The following is a 22,666-nucleotide window of genomic DNA, read 5'->3' on the forward strand; positions in this document are numbered from 1 at the left end:
AAGTTGTGCAACAACATTCCTATTCTTGTAAACCTGCCAGCAATGACATCTAAATTTTAACACCACTCATACATCCACATTTAGTAAACCCAACGTAATATAACTCATCTTACCATTGGTTTAGGAGCCTATAATACAATTGGATGGATATGAACTCAATTACATCTCAGAAAACATGGGAAGACAATCATATGGGTGGAAATGATAAATTTAGATAAAGTTGAAAAAAGCGAATCCCTGGTCCAGTTGAAGCAACCTCTTCAACACTTGATGTAGCCCATGAAGAAAGCGTCTACAACAAATATGTCCAAGCCTCAATTTTTATCAACACAACAAACTATTTCAAAATCCAAAATCATTATAATTTCTTAAATCCTTAATAGCTAGAAGGAAATTAAAACATTCAGAAGATCGATCCCACAAAGAGAAGACCGATGCCCAAACCATTATAGTTCCAGCAGCTCTTGCAGTAGCATACTCTCCTGTAAAAGATGATGGATTCACTTTCAGAAAATATATGCATCAAAATAGGATGTTAACTGTAATACAATAATCTAATGCATACCTTCGGGATGAGCCATATTTTGCATGGCAGTTGGAGCAATCATAATAGGCATTGATATCTTGAATCCCAACACAGTGGTACTCAGATCCACCTTTGTTACATCAACCAATATACGGGGACGGAACCTGATACATACAACATCAACCAAAATCTTTGTAATAATGTCAATTCCCCTGATGCTTGTAATGAAAGAGGTGCCATAATGTTCAAAAGTTTGGCCCAAAACAGGGTGACTAAAATTGAAAATTATAGTTATTCAATGTTTATCTAATTTGATTGCAGTCATAAAGATGGTGAAAAAATAGATACGGGAGCTGAAGGTACATCTTTTTCAAATGACTATGTATTAGCTGAAGGTACAGTAGCTAAACATGGGAGATTGTGGAGTCCATAAGAAACTCATACTATGCAAGCAATTGAAGGGCTATCTTTGTAAAACAAATAAAAAAAACCATGCAGAAATAAATTGAACCATTTCACATCCTGCTCACAAACTCAAACTAAACAATTTTTATACCCGTGCCTTCTGTTTTGGTGTTAAATGGGTAATCAAATGCATTGGTGTGACAATATGAATATTTTCAGCTTAAAAGTTGGAAAAAGGATACAGAGTATTTCTTTAAAAAGGATACGAAGTATTTCTTGAAGATGTAAATCATAATATGACTCATCACAAATAATTTTCTGAGATTCAGAAGGTCACAAGCAAAGGCAGAAACTCAACCCCAAGATTTCTCCAGGTGCTTCTCTATCTATTTTCATTCTATTCAAACACAATACTGAATAATTATTTGAAATATCTCTCTACCAGGACTATTACAAACCTTCCAACTCAATGATTTGTCAATTTGACCTAAAACATATGATGCCAGTCCCAAATCCGTTGTCTGCAAGAAAAAACCAACTTAAGGAAGAAGTCTGGACCTTGAATATAGGAAGAACTAAAAACAACATCCTAGTGTGTCCACAGTCAGTGCAATTGCCTTAAAACCAGACCTCTCCGCTCTTCTAACAAGTTGTGCAACAACATTCCTATTCTTGTAAACCTGCTAGCAATGACATCTAAATTTTAACACCACTCATACATCCACATTTAGTAAACCCAACGCAATATAACTCATCTTACCATTGGTTTAGGAGCCTATAATACCATTGGATGGATATGAACTCAATTACATCTCAGAAAACATGGGAAGACAATCATATGGGTGGAAATGATAAACTTACATAAAGTTGAAAAAAGCAAATGCCTGGTCCAGTTGAAGCAACCTCTTTAACTCTTGATGTAGCCCATGAAGAAGGCGTCTACAACAAATATGTCCAAGCCTCAATTTTTATCAACACAACAAACTATTTCAAAATCCAAAATCATTATAATTCCTTAAATCCTTAATAGCTAGAAGGAAATTAAAACATTCAGAGGATTGATCCCATAAAGAGAAGACCGATGCCCAAACCATTATAGCTCCAGCAGCTCTTGCAGTAGCATAGTCTCCTGTAAAAGATGATGGATTCACTTTCAGAAAACATATGCATCAAAATAGGATGTTAACTGTAATACAATAATCTAATGCATACCTTTGGGATGAGCCATCTTTTGCATGGAAGTTGGAGCAATCATAATAGGCATTGATATCTTGAATCCCAACACAGTGGTACTCAGATCCACCTTTGTTACATCAACAAATATATGGGGACAGAACCTGATACATACAACATCAACCAAAATCTTTGTAATAATGTCAATTCCCCTGATGCTTGTAATGAAAGAGGTGCCATAATGTTCAAAAGTTTGGCCCAAGACAGGGTGAGAAAAATTTAAAATTATAGTTATTCAATGTTTATCTAATCTGATTGTAGTCATGAAGATGGTGAAAAAATAGATACGGGAGCTGAAGGTACATCTTTTTAAAATGACTATGTATTAGTTGAAGGTACAGTAGCTAAACAGGGGAGATTGTGGAATCCATAAGAAATTCATAATATGCAAGCAATTGAAGGGCTATCTTTGTAAAAAAAATAAAAACCAACCATGCAGAAAGAAATTGAACCATTTCACATCCTGCTCACAAACTCAAACTAAACAATTTTTAGACCCGTGCCTTCTGTTTTGGTGTTAAATGGGTAATCAAATGCATTGGTGTGACAATATGCATATTTTCAGTTTAAAATTTGGAAAAAGGATACAGAGTATTTCTTGAAAAAGGATACGAAGTATTTCTTGATGTAAATAATAATATGACTCATCACAAATAATTTTTCTGAGATTCAGAAGGTCACAAGCAAAGGCAGCAACTCAACCCCAAGATTTCTCCAGGTGCTTCTCTATCCATTTTCATTCTATTCAAACACAATAGTGAAGAATTATTTGAAATATCTCTCTACCAGTACTATTACAAACCTTCCAACTCAATGATCTGTCAATTTGACCTACAACATATGATGCCAGTCCAGAATACGCTGTCTGCAAGAAAAAACCAACTTAAGGAAGAAGTATGGACCTTGAATATAGGAAGAACTAAAAACAGCATCCTTCTATTTAAAGAACTCATAAAATGGAATACATACCTTCTCCATTTTCCCAAGATCCAAACCTTCGAAATTCTTTAAGGTAATATATGGAGGCAATGCGAATCTACATTTTTGACAAAGAAAAATCAATAGAAGTCAAAAACAATTATGGATCCAGAATTGAATCTCAACAAAGAGGTGTGCCTTACTGTCTAGCATGTATGATTGGATATCACAATGAGACTTTTCAGAACATTAGATACCTCAGTGTCAGACAAGGGATGAACAAAGAGGAATAAAAAAAATAAAAAACAACCATGCAGAAAGAAATTGAACCATTTCACATCCTGCTCACAAACTCAAACTAAACAATTTCTAGACTCGTGCCTTCTGTTTTGGTGTTAAATGGGTAATCAAATGCATTGGTGTGACAATATGCATATTTTCAGCTTAAAAGTTGGAAAAAGGATACAGAGTATTTCTTGAAAAAGGATACAAAGTATTTCTTGAAGATGTAAATCATAATATGACTCATCACAAATATTTTTTCTGAGATTCAGAAGGTCACAAGCAAAGGCAACAACTCAACCCCAAGATTTCTCTAGGTGCTTCTCTATCCATTTTCATTCTATTCAAACACAATACTGAAGAATTATTTGAAATATCTCTCTACCAGGACTATTACAAACCTTCCAACTCAATGATCTGTCAATTTGACTTGCAACATATGATGCCAGTCCAGAATACATTGTCTGCAAGAAAAAACCAACTTAAGGAAGAAGTATGGACCTTGAATATAGGAAGAACTAAAAACAGCATCCTTCTATTTAATGAACTCAGAAAATGGAATACATACCTTCTCCATTTTCCCAAGATCCAAACCTTCGAAATTCTTTAAGGTAAGATATGGAGGCAATGCGAATCTACATTTTTGACAAAGAAAAATCAATAGAAGTCAAAAACAATTATGGATCCAGAATTGAATCTCAACACAGAGGTGTGCCTTACTGTCTAGCATGTATGATTGGATATCACAATGAGACTTTTCAGAACATTAGATACCTCAGTGTCAGACAAGGGATGAACAGAGAGGAATCCCAGATAAAATGGAGACTTCTGACTTATTTTAAGTTTGATACATTGTAGGTGCTAAATGCTTTTTCTAACCCTAGCGTCGCTTCTGATCCTAAAAGAATTCCACAATGTTCTGATTTTTATTGAGAGCTGAGAAAGTGTTAAATCATGGGTACAAACTCATAACATTAAAGCGGAGTATACTCTGAATATAAGATTTATCCCACGTGTCTACCTAGTCCTGTCAGCAAATCTAAAATAACTGATCTTACCACTGGTTTAGGAGCCTATAATACAATTGGATGGATATGAACTCAATTACATCTCAGAAAACATGGGAAGACAATCATATGGGTGGAAATGATAAACTTACATAAAGTTGAAAAAAGCAAATGCCTGGTCCAGTTGAAGCAACCTCTGCAACACTTGATGTAGCCCATGAAGAAAGCATCTACAACAAATATGTCCAAGCCTCAATTTTTATCAACACAACAAACTATTTCAACATCCAAATCATTATAATTTCTTAAATCCTTAATAGCTAGAAGGAAATTAAAACATTCAGAAGATCGATCCCACAAAGAGTAGATCGATGCCCAAACCATTATAGTTCCAGCAGCTCTTGCAGCAGCATAGTCTCCTGTAAAAGATGATGGATTCACTTTCAGAAAATATATGCATCAAAATAGGATGTTAGCTGTAATACAATAATCTAATGCATACCTTCGGGATGAGCCATCTTTTGCATGGCAGTTGGAGCAATCATAATAGGCATTGATATCTTGAATCCCAACACAGTGGTACTCAGATCCACCTTTGTTACATCAACCAATATACAGGGATGGAACCTAATACATACAACATCAACCAAAATCTTTGTAATAATGTCAATTCCCATGATGCTTGTAATGAAAGAGGTGCCATAATGTTCAAAAGTTTGGCCCAAGACAGGGCGACTAAAATTGAAAATTATAACTATTCAATGTTTATCTAATCTGATTGCAGTCATAAAGTTGGTGAAAAAATAGATACGGGAGCTGAAGGTACATCTTTTTCAAATGACTATGTATTAGCTGAAGGTATAGTAGCTAAATAGGGGAGATTGTGGAATCCATAAGAAACTCATAATATGCAAGCAATTGAAGGGCTATCTTTGTAAAAAATAAAAAACAACCATGCAGAAACAAATTGAACCATTTCACATCCTGCTCACAAACTCAAGCTAAACAATTTTTAGACCTGTGTCTTCTGTAAGTGGATATCACAATGAGACTTTTCAGAACATTAGATACCTTAGTGTCAGACAAGGGATGAACAAAGAGGAATCCTAGATAAAATGGAGACTTCTGACTTATTTTAAGTTTGATACATTATAGGTGCTAAATTCTTTTTCTAACCCTAGTGTCGCTTCTGATCCTAAAAGAATTCCACAATGTTCAGATTTTTATTGAGAGCTGAGAAAATGTTAAAAAATGGGTACAAACCCATAACGTTAAAGAGGAGTATACTCTAAATATAAGATTTATCCGACGTGTCTACCTAGTCCTGTCAGCAAATCTAAAATAGAATGAATTTTCACTACCTATTTCTAATGTCAGACTCCCTCCGCCCAAGTCGAGGTGTGTCCACAGTCAGTGAAATTGCCTTAAAACCAGCCCTCTCCGCTCTTCTAACAAGTTGTGCAACAACATTCCTATTCTTGTAAACCTACCAGCAATGACATCTAAATTTTAACACCACTCATGCATCCACATTTAGTAAACCCTACGCAATATAACTCATCTTACCATTGGTTTAGGAGCCTATAATATAATTGGATGAATATGAACTCAATTACATCTCAGAAAACATGGGAAGACAATCATATGGGTGGAAATGATAAATTTACATAAAGTTGAAAAAAGCGAATGCTTGGTCCAGTTGAAGCAACCTCTTCAACACTTGATGTAGCCCATGAAGAAAGCGTCTACAACAAATATGTCCAAGCCTCAATTTTTATCAACACAACAAACTATTTCAAAATCCAAAATCATTATAATTTCTTAAATCCTTAATAGCTAGAAGGAAATTAAAACATTCAGAAGATCGATCCCACAAAGAGAAGACCGATGTCCAAACCATTATAGTTCCAGCAACTCTTGCAGTAGCATACTCTCCTGTAAAAGTTGATGGATTCACTTTCAGAAAATATATGCATCAAAATAGGATGTTAACTGTAATACAATAATCTAATGCATACCTTCGGGATGAGCCATATTTTGCATGGCAGTTGGAGCAATCATAATAGGGATTGATATCTTGAATCCCAACACAGTGGTACTTAGATCCACCTTTGTTACATCAACCAAAATCTTTGTAATAATGTCAATTCCCCTGATGCTTGCAATGAAAGAGGTGCCATAATGTTCAAAAGTTTGGCCCAAAACAGGGTGACTAAAATTGAAAATTATAGTTATTCAATGTTTATCTAATCTGATTGCAATCATAAAGATGGTGAAAAAATAGATACGTGAGCTAAAGGTACATCTTTTTCAAATGACTATGTATTAGCTGAAGGTACAGTAGCTAAACATGGGAGATTGTGGAATCCATAAGAAACTCATAATATGCAAGCAATTGAAGGGCTATCTTTGTAAAAAAAATAAAAAAAACCATGCAGAAAGAAATTGAACCATTTCACATCCTGCTCACAAACTCAAACTAAACAATTTTTAGACCCGTGCCTTCTGTTTTGGTGTTAAATGGGTAATCAAATGCATTGGTGTGACAATATGAATATTTTCAGCTTAAAAGTTGGAAAAAGGATACAGAGTATTTCTTGAAAAAGGATACGAAGTATTTCTTGAAGATGTAAATCATAATATGACTCATCACAAATAATTTTCTGAGATTCAGAAGGTCACAAACAAAGGCAGAAACTCAACCCCAACATTTCTCCAGGTGCTTCTCTATCCATTTTCATTCTATTCAAACACAATACTGAAGAATTATTTGAAATATCTCTCTACCAGGACTATTACAAACCTTCCAACTCAATGATTTGTCAATTTGACCTAAAACATATGATGCCAGTCCCAAATCCGTTGTCTGCAAGAAAAAACCAACTTAAGGAAGAAGTTTGGACCTTGAATATAGGAAGAACTAAAAACAACATCCTGGTGTGTCCACAGTCAGTGCAATTGCCTTAAAACCAGACCTCTCCTCTCTTCTAACAAGTTGTGCAACAACATTCCTATTCTTGTAAACCTGTCAGTAATGACATCTAAATTTTAACACCACTCATACATCCACATTTAGTAAACCCAACGCAATATAACTCATCTTACCATTGGTTTAGGAGCCTCTAATACCATTGGATGGATATGAACTCAATTACATCTCAGAAAACAATCATATGGGAAGACAATCATATGGGTGGAAATGATAAACTTACATAAAGTTGAAAAAAGCGAATGTCTGGTCCAGTTGAAGCGACCTCTTTAACTCTTGATGTAGCCCATGAAGAAGGTGTCTACAACAAATATGTCCAAGCCTCAATTTTTATCAACACAACAAACTATTTCAAAATCCAAAATCATTATAATTCCTTAAATCCTTAATAGCTAGAAGGAAATTAAAACATTCAGAAGATTGATCCCACAAAGAGAAGACCGATGCCCAAACCATTATAGCTCCAGCAGCTCTTGCAGTAGCATAGTATCCTATAAAAGATGATGGATTCACTTTCAAAAAACATATGCATCAAAATAGGATGTTAACTGTAATACAATAATCTAATGCATACCTTCGGGATGAGCCATCTTTTGCATGGCAGTTGGAGCAATCATAATAGGCATTGATATCTTGAATCCCAACACAGTGGTACTCAGATCCACCTTTGTTACATCAACCAATATACGGGGACAGAACCTGATACATACAACATCAACCAAAATCTTTGTAATAATGTCAATTCCCATGATGCCTGTAATGAAAGAGGTGCCATAATGTTCAAAAGTTTGGCCCAAGACAGGGTGAGTAAAATTGAAAATTATAGTTATTCAATATTTATCTAATCTGATTGCAGTCATAAAGATGGTGAAAAAATAGATACGGGAGCTGAAGGTACATCTTTTTAAAATGACTATGTATTAGCTGAAGGTATAGTAGCTAAACAGGGGAGATTGTGGAATCCATAAGGAATTCATAATATGCAAGCAATTGAAGGGCTATCTTTGTAAAAAAAATAAAAACCAACCATGCAGAAAGAAATTGAACCATTTCACATCCTGCTCACAAACTCAAACTAAACAATTTTTAGACCCGTGCCTTCTGTTTTGGTGTTAAATAGGTAATCAAATGCATTGGTGTGACAATATGCGTATTTTCAGCTTAAAAGTTGGAAAAAGGATACAGAGTATTTCTTGAAAAAGGATACGAAGTATTTCTTGATGTAAATCATAATATGACTCATCACAAATAATTTTTCTGAGATTCAGAAGGTCACAAGCAAAGGCAGCAACTCAACCCCAAGATTTCTCCAGGTGCTTCTCTATCCATTTTCATTCTATTCAAACACAATACTAAAGAATTATTTGAAATATCTCTCTACCAGGACTATTACAAACCTTCCAACTCAATGATTTGTCAATTTGACCTGCAACATATGATGCCAGTCCAGAATCCCTGTGTGCAAGAAAAAACCAACTTAAGGAAGAAGTCTGGACCTTGAATATAGGAAGAACTAAAAACAGCATCCTGGTGTGTCCACAGTCAGTGCAATTGCCTTAAAACCAGCCCTCTCCGCTCTTCTAACAAGTTGTGCAACAACATTCCTATTCTTGTAAACCTACCAGCAATGGCATCTAAATTTTAACACCACTCATACATCCACATTTAGTAAACCCAACGCAATATAACTCATCTTACCATTGGTTTAGGAGCCTATAATACAATTGGATGGATATGAACTCAATACATCTCAGAAAACATGGGAAGACAATCATATGGGTGGAAATGATAAACTTACATAAAGTTGAAAAAAGCGAATGCCTGGTCTAGTTGAAGCAACCTCTTCAACACTTGATGTAGCCCATGAAGAAAGCGTCTACAACAAATATGTCCAAGCCTCAATTTTTATCAACACAACAAACTATTTCAAAATCCAAAATCATTATAATTTCTTAAATCCTTAATAGCTAGAAGGAAATTAAAACATTCAGAAGATCGATCCCACAAAGAGAAGATCGATGCCCAAACCATTATAGTTCCAGTAGCTCTTGCAGTAGCATACTCTCCTGTAAAAGATGATCGATTCACTTTCAGAAAATATATGCATCAAAATAGGATGTTAACTCTAATACAATAATCTAATGCATACCTTCGGGATGAGCCATCTTTTGCATGGCAGTTGGAGCAATCATAATAGGAATTGATATCTTGAATCCCAACACAGTGGTACTCAGATCCACCTTTGTTACATCAACCAATCTACGGGGACGGAACCTGATACATACAACATCAACCAAAATCTTTGTAATAATGTCAATTCCCTTGATGCTTGTAATGAAAGAGGTGCCATAATGTTCAAAAGTTTGGCCCAAGACAGGGTGACTAAAATTGAAAATTATAGCTATTCAATGTCTATCTAATCTGATTGCGGTCATAAAGATGGTGAAAAAATAGATACGGGAGCTGAAGGTACATCTTTTTCAAATGAATATGTATTAGCTGAAGGTACAGTAGCTAAACAGGGGAGATTGTGGAATCCATAAGAAACTCATAATATGCAAACAATTGAAGGGCTATCTTTGTAAAAAAAATAAAAAAAAACCATGCAGAAACGAATTGAATGAGATTTCCTGCAGTTATACATGAAATGGAAAAAAGAGAACAAGAGAACCCACCATAATAGGCATTTGCCAAGCTTCCATGTGGAATGTAGTCATAAACCAGCAGTTTTTCCTCTATACCCCAATAGAAAGCTCGGAGGCGAACAATGTTGGGATGTTTAACCCTACCGATTTCTTTAGCTTCTGCTTCAAAATCCTTGTACCTTTCCAAACCACCATCACCAAGTCGCCTTACTTCAAAAGTCAGCCCATCTTCCAGAACTGCCTTATACAATATAGTATAACCACTGGCACCCAATATATATGTGGAGGCTTTGAGTAGCTTATCTAATTCCATGTCAAGATCTCCATTTAATATCACAAAAGTTCCTTGCTGTTGATCTCCATTGTTCGAGACACTTCCATCTGAGCTGTCATCAACTTTTTTAAGGCAGAGCCATCCAACTCTACCCGAACTGGAAGAACAGTCTCCATTGTCATCCAACTGAATATTCCTGGTATTAGGCCCATCCTATGACTTCTTCTTTCATCTTGTTCCCCACTAACGGTACATAAAAACTGCGCAGAGGAGGCTTATCCCTACAAAATTGCCAACTACAATGGCAGCTATGGTGCCTTTACTTAGACCCTTTCGCTTGTTAATAACAGGCATGGCTGCAATTGCTGAAGGTGAGTTGATTTTTGGAGGATTCGAGAGTGTTGAAGGAATTGAACATAAATTTGTCAGTGGGTGACCACAAAGCCCTGGGTTACCAGCAAAAGCATCATTTTTCTGATGCAAAAGAGCTCCAAACTGTGGAATGGGTCCAGCCAAAGGCACAAGGTTACCCCTGGTGTGAAAATTGCAGATGAAAATTTGCAGGCGTCTTCAACAACACCCAACACGAATCTGAAGAAAAATTTCGACAACGGAAATGGATTTCTCAATGGCTTTTCTTCCTCTGGGGTGGATTCGCCCTCGACTCCTGCAGATTCAATCACAAAAACCATTTGGACGCAGCAGTCGTCGTTAGATGATTCATCTCTGACCTTATTTGATCCAGATCTCATTTCCACATTCAAGAAAGCCATGGATGAAATTTGCCCCAGAGATTCAATGGAGCTCGTTTCAGAGGTCTGCAACACGGGAAGCAAGAGCAGAGAAGACGAAAAGGGTACCCCAAGCAAATCTTTGAGGCTCCAATCTAGCAGCATGAACAATTGCAACCACTCAACTACCTTCCCTTGATCGAACGATTAATAATCCTCCAATCGTCTAACACATAATCTAATGGCACACAGGGATGACAAGTAGATTTTAGGGGAGTTCATTTCAAAGGGAAACGCCTTATGATGTAATTAAACAACATTATTACCCAGCCAAAATTATGCTGATATTTTCATCGATAGCTTTAAGTCAATGTGGTTTGAAGCATGAATGATCAACTTCCAAGGTAAGGCTTCCGACAAGGCGTTTGGGAGAAGCTTTAATGCACGTTACTCTCCTTGTCACAGGCAGATGTTTGCAGAGAAAGAGGCTTTTGGAGCTAAGTTCAATCATAGTCTCTATATATAGATATTGAATATCTCTGGGACGAATAGATCTGACAGAGAGCAATTTGGAGAAGCGTTTTTTCCATAATAAGGCCGAATAAAATAGGTTTGATTTGTTCCATCCATGTCCATGGCTTAAGTAAACGACAATGATTTCAGCGGTACGTTTATTGTACCGAGCAAGCCCCCAAGAAAGGAAATATCATTGGCAGTTGCACTGTCAATCCTCGACACCATCGTCATTGCCATTGGTCTCTTCATGTTCTCTCAGCAAATCAGCGGTGACAGAACCCATGGTTTGTCTATGATTTTTATCAAGAAATAAAGCATTTCATTTTTCTTCTATTTCTCAAATCTGTTTTTGGATTTTTTGGCCTCTTATATCAGTGTTGCCTTACTGCTGAAGATTGAGGATTATATCTGATTTTATTTTTGTGGGATTTCTATTTATTGTTGTTTAGGTATGTTGTTTGCATTGTTGGAAACAGTCCTATTTGTCCCAGGGTTCTATTATTCGAGAATTGCATGGTATGTGTACAAGGGCTACAAGGGCTTATCTTTCTCAAACATTCCAGCAGTGTGAAAAATTTCAAAAACTGAGTTCTTCGGCTTGCAGTCTGATCTTATATGTATTACTTGGGGTTTAGTTGGATATTTATTTCTGGGGTTAGGGTTTAAGGTTACGCTGTTAAACCTTAAAATTATGGCCAAATTCTGAAAAATTGAAAATTTTCTAGCCTCTTCTGTAAATGAAAGATTGTGCAAATCTTTTCCTGAGTTTTTTTTATTTTCAGGTGCCAATTCAATTACATTGTATAAAGGATATGAGTGTTTGTTAATTCTATGAAAAGCTAAGAAAACTTTGGGGATTATTTAAGATTTCAAGCTACAGGAAGAGTCTCCTTTCCAATCCTCCTTTTATGGTTGTTGTCAATTCCTTAGTTTCTAATGTCCGGCTGTGCAAGGCCAGGTTGCCTTTTTTGCTCTTTTTTTTTGGGTAAAAAAAGGGACACATTGTACCAGAAGACATATAGTGATTCCGCAGAGGATTCTGTTAAGGTTAAAGTCAAATAACTAAGAGTAAAATTCATAGGTACTTTTTTGAAGTACTTATTCTATTTCAAGAAAGATCATTCTATTGTGCTAAGCAGTGTGAAATGACCCCGCTTAAGTAAATACTGTGTTAGTTCGAATAAGTTTGATAGAATTTAAAATAGGCCGTGAACTACTAAGATTTGGCAGAGCTTTATGAATGTTCAGTTAAGTTAGCAGGTTGTTGTCCAGAGGCACAATTTCAAAGAGAAAATGCCATTTGAAATGAAGACTGTTTATTTACTTGTGGAAAATAACCATTAAATAGTCTAATTGAGAGGCAAATGCCAGTATGCAGCCTGCATTTTTTATTATCAAAAGAAGTTAAAGCTTGTTATGCGCACCAAATGACAAATACGAATCATTCACATCGCAATAAGGGTTGGAAATTAATTAAAGTTGCAGATGGAACACATATACCCATATTAAACCGCGTCCTAATCAGAGAGTCGCTATGATTGACAATCTAGGCCATGACATTGCCACATCACATATACACTACATCCACTTTCATTATAATTTCTTTTTGACGTTTAGACCCTACTCAGTTTATGTTTGTTTAATTTTACCAGCCCATTTTTGTGCTATCATTTGCATTTTGGGGTACCGGTTGGGGCTAAATAAGAAACCAGAGGTCCTCATGGTTATCCGACGGAATTGTAACCTTGTACACTAAAGGATACTAACATTTCCAATCCTTTCAGAGAAAGAGCAGTCTCACCCAAAGTATCAATCCAAGAGTTACAGAAAATTAGGCGCGAGACAAAATATTACAGTGCGCATATAAAACAGAGAAAGAACCATACATTTAACATATTAATCATAACAGATTGGGGATAACATCGTCAAAGCACAAAACCTTCCACATCCGTACGATCCATTGACAACAATATCACAGAAGCTTCTCGGCTATCCATTGTATTCATCCAAATCATAGTCAGAAATTCACCATCATGGCTGCAGAACAAAAGTATCACAATACAGAATCTACACAGTAAGCACTTAGGGCATCCATTAGTAGACTCCCAAAATTGTCTAGATACCAAGGATGCATGACTAGACTCCATAACAACATTTACAATGACGTTGCAGATCCTATTCATAGACTGAATGGTCCCAAAACTGTTGCAGAATGTGAATGCTGTAAGATATTATGAAATCTGATATGCTGAGCGCAAAGTGATCTAACGTGCATAAATTAAGTGAACTCCAGCACAAGAAATACAAACAAGCACATTCCAGGTGCAAGGTATCCTGGCATGCTTACCAAAAACCTTAAAATAATGGTTAGCAAGTTGCAACACAGTATACATAAAGTGCATGATCGTATCTATCGTGCGGAGAAGACGAAAAGGTACCCCAGGCAAATCTTTCAGGGTCCAATCTAGCAACATGGACCCTAGCAACATGAACAGTTGCAACCATTCAACTACCTTCCCTTGATCGAATGATTAACAATCCTCCAATCGTCTAACACATAATCTAACGGCACACAGCGATGACAAGTAGATTTTATGGGAGTTCATGTCACACCAATGTCCACATACACATAAAAAAAAATTTAATGTATGCCTAATATAATGATCTTGCTATACACTACATGATGCATCTTTTATGTAGGTGCGCACATTTAACTCTTATTGAATCATTCACATACTTATACCACATATTTCACAGCTCATTAATCCTATGTTTAACTCTGTTGTAATCTTTGTTTATATATGCTGCGTGGCAATATCATATGCTGTCAACTGGGTTTTGGTGTAACCATTGACTTCACGGTGGAACCTAGCTATTAGTCTACCCGACAGCAGTGAATATTAATGTGGCGCGGGCTTTAGTGGTCCTGCCGCGGCCCTTGCAGGTGCCAACTCACCCTTGCCTTAAAGACATCAGTCCTTACCGAGGCAGGTGGCATGATCTGGCTCCTTTGGCCATGTGACACCTTGGTTACGGAGATCTCGGTCTCCTCGCTTCATGTTCCCGCCTTGCTTGGATGGTTGGGATCTCACCTTTGGATCGAAGGACTGAGATTCATTCAAGGGTTTGAGCTTTTACATAAACACCTCCGAACAGTCTCAGGGTTCATTTGCGCGTTTGGTCTTTTCGGCTCCAAGTCAGTGTTCCATCTCTGGTTCACTACCACCAACACTATCTCCTCACCCGGCAATCGCCCCAGAAGCAGAGAAGTGCTCGTCATCAAGCCATCACAGGTATTGGCCTTCGGCTTCCAATTTTACAGTATGCATTTACAGTTCTGATTAATAGAACGATTCTTACTAACTTATTTCCTCTTCTTTACTAGGGCGTGTAGCTGGGTTATTCAACCCCTCGGATGGAACCAGGGTGGCTACTCACGGCGGTTCAACCCTCTCGGTCACAGGTAGGTTATTAGCTCTTGATACTTTGCCTGCATACCAGAGCTCGAAGTTACAGGTCTTAAACTGTGGTTTTATGGTTGATGCAGACCGCCGCTCCAACGCGGGTTTCCTCGTTCCAATCGCTGAGGTATTCTCCATAGAGAACCCTCACGGTTTGCATCCATGTTGTGGTCTGGTCATGTCAGTGAATCGTTGTTAAGTTATTGTTCACAACGGAACCCTGAGTTCTTTTACATATGTTTACGGTTTTCATTTGGTATACAGTGCTGCCCTTGCGGCACACCCGAATTTAGATTGTTACACTTGTTCTCAGACATTGGTTGCGGATCTGGCCGTAACACAACCATCTGGGCTAACGGATTCAGGTTCATTTTGAGGTTTTCCCCTGATCAAATATGTACAGTTAAATTCTTTCTAAGGTTTCACCATTCGGTGTTTTTTTTTTGTAATTATATACATGGAACTGTGACTCTGTTTGAGCCCTCAGGGCAATTTACGCTTGCGTCTTATATGATTCTGTTTCGAATTTTCAACAGCTTTAGAACAGTGCATGGGGTTTATATTGTTATTGCTGGTTTTGCTTGTTTTCACGACGGCAATCTCATAGATTATCTCAGGTTATGATGATAGCTTCTGTCACTCGTTCTGTGGTTTCTATGTGTCCTTCGTATTTGCTAACCCTGTACAGCATGCACTTGGTGGCTATAAACAATATTATACTTTCTCTTTTCTCTATGGAAATGTCGCACTATATGTATGCCTGAGGTTCCTCTTTGCAGTTGCATGCACAGGTTTTCTTGTATATATATGTATACTTCGTTTCATTTATCGCTCTAAATGAACTGGGTTCTCTGTTACCGTGTCCGCGAGCACTGTGACTTAATAACATGAGTTGATGGAATACAGTATGATTCTCGTTCTTTGTTTGCACAGTTTACCGAGTAAACTCTGTTTGTCTGGAGTAACGTATCTATTTATTTCCATATCATCAGTCATTTATTCTAAATAACTGTGGGTTTTATTGTTCTTCCATCGACGGGGTAGAATCTGACTACAGTTGGTGCTCTTTTACCCAAACTCAGAGGTTCTAATCCTCGTTCCTGTCGACACATTAAAGTATTTGCTGGATTATTTATCTAGGTGTTCAATACTGATTGTTTCACTGTAGCTTTTTAGTTCTTAAAAACAGTGTCTTGGTCTTTCTAATGAGGTTATGTCAAGTCCGTTATTCAATAACCAGAATCTTGGTTAACCTCTCCTCGTACCAGTAATCAGTCTTTAACTAAATACATCTATGTAGCTTTATTTCCAGTGAGACTAGTTCAGACCATGTCTTTTGATTGACAATCTGTCCCTTAGCTTAAAAACTACATCTATACATTTATGTTAACATTATAACAGTATCTAGGAAGATGGAAAACATGTTTCCTGTTTGACTACTGTAAATTCACTGTATATTTATATTCAATCAGAGACTCCTCAGTTTTGAAACCGTACCTGGTTCACCAGAGTCAGGAATGGGTTCTCAAACAAGTCACCTGAACTTTGATTATGCTCGTCCACCCAGCCATGAGATCCATCCCTCAGACGGAATTCTCCCCCCGAGCCATCTTGCAGGCCTCAAGCCCTCAACAAGATTTGTGCACTTTGTGCCTGGTTATCTGGTCCTAACCAGACTTAACCAGTTTTCTTTTGTATCTTTTCTCCCTTTTCCTTTTCTTGGAAAGGTCTCATCTGTCTGTCCCCACAGCACAGAACTTTCTCCCTACAGCCAGGACTTTTCCTAGTTGGGAGAGTAGTTTCAATCAGTTATTATAACTGATCTTTTTCTTTTAATTCCACCTCCTAGAGGCTGCCAGCATTTCAAGAAAATATTTAATTTATCCAATAATGTAGTTTATCACAGTTTTGTTTCTTTTAAACATAAACAACAACTACTATATTGTCTTTTACCATAGTAAGATTCACATTTACATTTACTGGGGTCATTACATCTCCCCCTCCTGTGATTGGACATCGTCCCGATGTCTGTTTTCCTTAAACAAATTCGGGTAAGCTTCTTTAAGGAGTTCCTCATCCTCCCAAGTGGCCTCTTCAGGCCCATAATGCTGCCATTGTACCTTAGCTTGGAAAATAACCCGTTTCCGCAGCTGCACTTCTCTCCGGTCGAGAATGGTCAGTGGTTCGACCAGAACCTCGCCTTCCGGCTCGACCTGCAAACAGCAACAGATTTAGTTATTTCCTTGCTTAAGAAATAAGCTTATTTAGAATGACCAGATTTAATTCTTACCCGAACATTCTGCCATTGAATCACATGTTTAGGATCGTAGACGTATTGTTTTAATACGGAAACGTGAAAAACATTGTGGATCTTAATATGGCTTGGTAGGGCAAGTTGATAAGCTACTGGCCCCACTCTTGCCAGGATTTGGAAAGGTCCAAAATAGCGAGGTGCAAGCTTGGCACACCCACTCCACTGCAAGGTACTCCTTCTGGTTTGGATTCTTACGAAAACATGGTCTCCGACCTGGAATTCTTTGAACCTTCTCTTTCGGTCTGCAAAACTTTTTTGTCTGTCCTGAGCAGCCTTTAAGTTGTTACGCACCTTCTTCACCATGTCTTCCATTTCTTTGAGCATATCCGGGCCAAACCTTAACTTATCCTCAGGTCCACCCCAGCTTGAGGGTGTGCGGCACTTTCGCCCATACAGAACCTCAAAGGGACTCAGCTGTGTTGACGTATGATACCCGTTATTATACGCGAATTCAACCAGGTGAAGGTATTCCTCCCATTGGGTTGGTTTCATCATAACACATGCTCTCAGCATGTCCTCCACTACCTGGTTCACCCGTTCCGTTTGACCATCGGTCTGAGGATGGTAGGCTGTGCTAAAGTTCAGTTGTGTTCCCAGCTCAGCAAACAATGTCCTCCAAAAAGTTGATGTGAACTTAACATCACGATCCGAGATTATTACCTTCGGAAGTCCATGCAACTTGAACACATTTTGCATGAAAATATGAGCAATTTGTACAGCTTTATACGTGGATTGTACCGGTATGAAGTGTGCTGCCTTACTTAACTTATCCACTACTACCATAATGGAATCATTATTTTTCTTTGTTCGAGGCAACCCGGTTATAAAGTCCATGGAAATGGTCTCCCATTTCCATTCCGGAATGGGTAAGGGTTGTAGCAACCCTGCTGGATGCAAATGCTCCACTTTAATCTGTTGACATTCTAGACATCGCGCTAGATATTCAGCTACCTCCTTCTTCATCTTTGGCCAATAGTATTCCTTCCGAAGTGCGACGACCATTTTCTGGTATCCTGGATGCCCAGTGTAATGGCTGATATGGAATTCGTCTAGAATCAATTTTCTAAGACTATCTTCATTGGGCACGTACAGCCTTTTATGGAAATACAGCATTCCGGCATCGTCTAACTCGTATCCTTGTTGTATTTCCTTATCAGAAAGCTGTTGTACTTGCTGTTTAATTTGCTGATATACAACATCTTGATCAGTTGCTAATTTTATCTTTTCAAGTAAGGTACTCTGCCATTTACTGACCGAAATTCTGCACACACATTGCACCTTTCGACTCAATGTGTCAGCTACCCGATTCTCCTTCCCCTTCAAATGCTTTATTTCAAAATCAAACCCACTTAAAAAGTCTGCCCAATGAGCTTGCCTCGTATTTAAGGTGGGTTGACTGAAATAGTTTGTTAAGCTGTGATGGTCTGTCAACAACAGAAATTTCCTTCCTAAAAGGTAATGTCTCCACATTTTCAGTGCATGAATAACAGCTGCCAATTCCAAGTCGTAAGCAGAGTATTTCTGCTCATGTTCCTTTAGTTTCCTTGATTCATATGCAATTACTCTTCCTTCTTGCATCAGCACTCCTCCCACACCTTCTTTACTTGCGTCAGTACAGACCACGTAATCCTTATTAGGATCAGCTATGCTCAAGATAGGTGCGGTTGTGAGTAAGTGCTTAAGCTGCTCAAAGCTCCGCTGACATTCTGAGGTCCATTTAAATACCTTTCCCTTCTTTTGTAAGGAGGTGATAGGGTATGCTACCATTGAAAAGCCTTCTACAAACCTTCTATAATAACCCGCTAGCCCCATAAAGGATTTGATATCTGCCACGTCCTTTGGTGTGGGCCACTCCATTATAGTTCTGATTTTTTCAGGGTCAACTGCAATTCCTTCCTTTGTGATCACATGGCCTAAGTATTGTATTTCCTCCTTAAAGAAATCACACTTACTAAACTTTGCATATAACTGATGTTCTCGCAAAGTTTGCAACACCACTCTAAGGTGTTCTTCATGCTTCTTCCTTGATCGGGAGTAAATCAAAATGTCGTCTATCAATATCAACACAAACTTATCTAAGAACTTGTGGAACACACTGTTCATCAAACACATGAAGGTAGCAGGTGCATTGGTCAGACCAAAAGGTAGCACCACGAATTCGTAATGTCCATACCGCATTCTGAAAGCTGTCTTAGCGATATCCTCCTCTTTAATTCTGATCTGATGATAACTAGATCGCAGATCGATCTTAGAGAATACCCTCGCTCCCTTCACCTGATCAAAAAGTTCGTCGATCCGAGGCAAAGGATATTTATTTTTGATCGTGAGCTTATTCAGCTGACGATAATCAATACACATCCGGAAAGTTCCATCTTTCTTTTTGACAAATAACACTGGGGCTCCCCAGGGTGATACGCTGGGACGGATGTAATTCTTGTCTAACAGCTCCTGTAGTTGCATTTTTAATTCTGTTAGTTCTGGTACGCTCATTCGGTATGGTGCCCGTGACACGGGTGCTGCTCCCAGAATCAATTCAATGGTGAAGTCCACATCTCTTTTAGGTGGTAATCCCGGTACCTCCTCAGGAAAAACATCTGCAAATTCTTGTACCACCGGAATGTTGCCCAACATGGCAGTTTTATCCTTCTGATTTGCGTAACCCACCTGAATAGCATAAATCTGACATTTCTTCTTGATGCATTTAGCTAACTGAGATGCTGTAATGGGTCGAATCTGTACGGGATGTTTGATTCCTTGTAATTCCTGCTGCTCTCCACGGTCATCCTTATAGTAGATGGTTTTTGTCTTGCAATTCACTAAGGACCAGTGTTTTTCCAGCCAATCCATCCCAATCAGGATATCATATGAACCCAACGGTAGTATGTTTAAGTCTGCCACTATTGGCTGCCCTGCTATGGTTAAAGAGCAATTATTTATTTTGGCCAAGACTCGTCTCTTGGCTCCTGTAGCTAATTGGACCAGCCACGGATTTCTGAACTTTTCAGATTGTAACTTACACTGTTCTACTATCTTTGGGCTAACATAACTTAAAGTAGCTCCTGGATCAATAAGAACAGCTATAGAAAGGTTTGAAATTTTACCTTCAAATTCAACCATAGATGGCTGGTATTCCGCTTGGCGATCCTCCAAAGCTGCATTAATTCTGGGTACACTACGTGCCACGTCCCCAACGGTCGATGCTTCATGAATTTGGGATATCTGGTCCGTCCCCTTTCGCTGTGGGCAGTTTTTAACATAGTGAGGTCCTCCACAGCCCCAGCACTGAACTGGGGGCCTGGTCATCCCTTCACCTTCTGGCCTAACAGGCTGCTCACTTATTCTTGATTCACTTATTGGCCTAGCTCGGGGCGCACTCTTTGCTACAGATCTGCTGTTTAACCCTTTACCAGCTCCCTTACTTCCATTGCTGCGACCTCCCTTGCTGCTTCCAACCATCCGACTGCTCCTTTTCTCATTCCATCTTTTATTTGAAGTATCCCCCTTCTGTTTATTCTGCTGGTAGCAGATCCTTGCTTTACGAATAGCCTCATCCATGGTCCTAGGATTGTCAAACTCAATCCTCTCTCTTATATATGAAGGTAAGCTGCTCACAAACCTTTGGACCTTGGCTTTCTCCTCCTTGATATAAGGTACATAACGTAGCAGAGAGGTGAAGCGATTAATGAACTCGTCCATAGTCTGCTGCCCCAGTCTTAAATCATGGAACTCTCTCGCCTTTTCATCGTAGAAGCGCTCAGTTAGGTACCTTTCTTTGAAGTATTTCTGAAATTTCTCCCATGTAATGGTCCGTTCACTTACCCCCTTGACAATCTTGATTTCCTCCCACCACAAGGTTGCCTTACCTTGTAGCTGGAAAATAGCCAGTCTCGCCTTCAAGTTATGATCATACTCATACAACTGAAAATATTTATTCATATTTATTAACCATGCTTCTGCTGCTTCTTCCTGTTCTCCATCGAAATGTGGGGGTTTAATCTTCCGGAATTCTCCCTGCAGCTCCATTTTCTGACGTTTTGAGGTTTGCTGCTGTGGTACATTATCAGAGTGATCCTCTTTGCCATCTGAATTTTCAGGTTCAATCTGATAGTCTTGTTCTTCTGTCATCCTCTGCTGTTCCGCGCTGGGGTTAGATAAAGGTGGGTTTTGCCTGTCTGACAAACTCTTCAGAATTCTTTCCTGCTCTACCGTCAAACGCGCGTTGTCCTCTCGCAACCGTGCCATCTCATTTTTCAACTCCTGAACAGTTTCCAGGATTGCAAGGTTGGTACTTCGTGTTTCCTCACCCAACTGTACCCACAGCTCTGGGTTCTCCCGAGGATTACTGCTGTTCCCTTGCATTTTGTTACTTTTTCTGGCTTAACTGGTGGCTGTTGTAATTCTGTATCTCACCCCTAAATAAACAGGACAACAGTTAAGTAAATTATTATTTTTCATAGGTATGCATGGTATACGTTTCTGCACAGTGAAACCCATCATGTTTGAGGCCGCAGTATTGAAACTGGGCTCTGATACCAATTTGTCACACCAATGTCCACATACACATAATTTTTTTTTTAATGTATGCCTAATATAATGATCTTGCTATACACTACATGATGCATCTTTTATGTAGGTGCGCACATTTAACTCTTATTGAATCATTCACATACTTATACCACATATTTCACAGCTCATTAATCCTATGTTTAACTCTGTTGTAATCTTTGTTTATATATGCTGCGTGGCAATATAATATGCTGTCAACTGGGTTTTGTTGTAACCATTGACTTCACGGTGGAACCTAGCTATTAGTCTACCCGACAGCAGTGAATATTAATGTGGCGCGGGCTTTGGTGGTCCTGCCGCAGCCCTTGCAGGTGCCAACTCACCCTTGCCTTAAAGACATCAGTCCTTACCGAGGCAGGTGGCATGATCTGGCTCCTTTGGCCATGTGACACCTTGGTTACGGAGATCTCGGTCTCCTCGCTTCATGTTCCCGCCTTGCTTGGACGGTTGGGATCTCACCTTTGGATCGAAGGGCTGAGATTCATTCAAGGGTTTGAGCTTTTACATAAACACCTCCGAACAGTCTCAGGGTTCATTTGCGCGTTTGGTCTTTTCGGCTCCAAGTCAGTGTTCCATCTCTGGTTCACTACCACCAACACTATCTCCTCACCCGGCAATCGCTCCAGAAGCGGAGAAGTGCTCGTCATCAAGCCATCACAGGTATTGGCCTTCGGCTTCCAATTTTACAGTATGCATTTACAGTTCTGATTAATAGAACGATTCTTACTAACTTATTTCCTCTTCTTTACTAGGGCGTGCAGCTGGGTTATTCAACCCCTCTGATGGAACCAAGGTGGCT

This window comes from Pinus tabuliformis, chromosome 9 (assembly GCF_031772625.1).
Source record: "Pinus tabuliformis cultivar Carrire ecotype Pingquan chromosome 9, CPIR1, whole genome shotgun sequence".
Classification (NCBI taxonomy): Eukaryota; Viridiplantae; Streptophyta; class Pinopsida; order Pinales; family Pinaceae; genus Pinus; species Pinus tabuliformis.